Genomic DNA, 2,353 nt, shown 5'->3' with positions numbered 1-2,353 from the left:
CCCCTGCCTGCTGGAGAGAGGCAGGAAGGCAAACGCAGCTCCTAGAATGGGCTCAGCTCACTGGGCAAGAGAAGAAGAGGAGGCTTAGCCAGAGTACATCACTTGTGGTGGCTCCTTTGCTGGAGCAGGGGGAATGCAATGCAGAGATTTATGTATCCCAGGCTGAAGACCCACATGACACCAGTGATTCAGTGGCTGAATCAGATGAGGAATGTCCTGGTTTCAGTCCTTAGTCTACAAGATGTGCCTGGGTGATGCCACAAAGGCACAGTCCTCACGGTTCTTGTCAGTGTCAGCAGCTTCTGGTGGTAGTTGATGCATAGATGACTGATGTGACCATCTCGTCAATGGCTGCTGTGAGAATAGCACCTACATTGTGTTTTGAGCCACTTGAATAGCTTCCTGCCTCTTACCTTCTCCCCTCCCTTGCAATACCTCCATCCCTTTGTCATCCGCACCCAGGTGCTGCCGCTTGCTCATGCATCAGGAAGCTGCAGGTCTCTGCAGAGATGGTTCTGCCAGCCTGATGCATATTGGATTCAGAAGGGGCACAGTGGCTTTCCTGGCAAACCTGGCTTGTTGGATCTACTTAACCATAGTTGGTGTCTTCACTGCTGGTTGGTAGTCTGCCCACCCATAAGGAGCTCCTCTTCATGGCAGCAGCTTTTCTGCTGTTGTGTGTTCATCCCTGCTTCCCCCTCAGCTTCTGTAAAAAAACACCAGCTCCTTCAGGCACAGTCCTGCTTCCCTGTGGAGCAGGACCTGCCAATATGCTGGGTCCTACTGGTTGAGCACATTGTGGGTTAAACCTGTTCCTGCTCATGGGGCAATTCATACACCTGTACAATTCTAGCAGGTCCTCTGAATGCTTGATCTAGTAGAGCTAAAGTCTGGGGCAAAACAAGTATCTCCACAGAGAGTATCTGTACCCAACAGAACCCCCTATGTGCTGGGCTGTGTCCCCAGAGCATGAGCAGCAGGTCAAGGGAAGGGATTTTCCCCCTCTGCTGTGTTTTGGGGAGAACCCTCCTGCAGTCCTGATCCAGCTCTGGGGCAACAGTACAAGAGGGACATGGAGCTGCTGGAGTGAGTCCAGAGGAGGCCACAGAGATGTTGCAAGGGCTGGAGCAACTCTGCTCTGGAGCCAGGCTGAGAGAGCTGGGCTAGGTCAGCTGGAGAAGAGAAGGCTCCTGAAGGGGACACCTTAGAGCAGCTCCAGTGCCAATTCTTGTCAGTGTCAGCAGCTCCTGGTGGTAGTTGATGCATAGATGACTGATGTGACCATCTCTCTTTGCCCAGCTCCTCATCTCTCAACTTTTTTTATTACTTCTGTGTGATAATTTAAAACCACTTTCTGGAGCTCTCACTGCTGAACAGCTTGATACCACCTTTCTTTCCCAGTGTATCCTTCCCCTGTAGAAACTAACCTTGCAAGGGTTTCAATTTCCAGAGAGACAGAAGTAAAAATAATGTGGAGAATACGAATTTCAATTTAATGTCTCTGAAGCTCAATACGCTCAAAGTGGGATGTCAGGTTTCTGCCATGTAATTCTGTGCTGGGATGCTTCTGAGCTAGTCCTGGATTTGTCTGCAAGGAAAGATTTTGTTCGCTAAGTCTTCTTGCAGAGCAGTTATTTGTACAATGGCCAGTGGGTGCGTAGTGAGTGGGAAACCTCAGGGAAAACCACAGCTCATTTACAGCTTAGATAAACACTGAAAAAGAGTTGAAAACAAGATGTGTGAGATTTCAAATTTTATCTTTTATAAACAACAGTTGTTGCCTTTGGACGAATGAATGTAACAAAGGGATTTAATCTTTGTAAACAAGATACAAATGCATCAAAACAGACCCTCAGGTATATGGCAGGGCTTTAAATTTGACCTGGCTTTGGAGAAGCAGTGAAGAGGCTGAACAACTTAACCACTATGAAGAGGTTTATTGGCAACAGGAGCTCTGTAAAGGGGCAAATAGGGGGGGTTGAGGCTTTGCTCTTTGTATTTGTTTTTTATTAGAGCCATCAGTTTTGAGCCTGCATCTGCCTGCCCAGGTGGGTATCTGCAGGGCCTCGAGCGCCTGTGCTGTGTTCTGGAGCTCTACAGCTCAGTCTCTCCAAGGCTTAACTGGTCACCTCTCTCGGAGATGGTTTAGTCAATGTCATGGTGTCAAAGCATGATTCAACAGAGAAGAAACAAAATGGACCTTGCTTTAAGACACAGTATCTCCAGGATTTGCTAATAGCGCCTGTTTCACAGGTCTGTTACTACTCGTATTAGCCCTACACGGACAACAGTTGCTATTTGATAAGGAACAGGACACCCCAGGTGTCCTGTGCCGCCATCAGCTCCTGGACAC

Source organism: Nestor notabilis, unplaced genomic scaffold, assembly GCF_000696875.1.
Source record: "Nestor notabilis isolate BGI_N333 unplaced genomic scaffold, ASM69687v1 scaffold14880, whole genome shotgun sequence".
Taxonomy (NCBI): Eukaryota; Metazoa; Chordata; class Aves; order Psittaciformes; family Psittacidae; genus Nestor; species Nestor notabilis.
Note: the sequence above shows the minus strand (reverse complement) of the source record.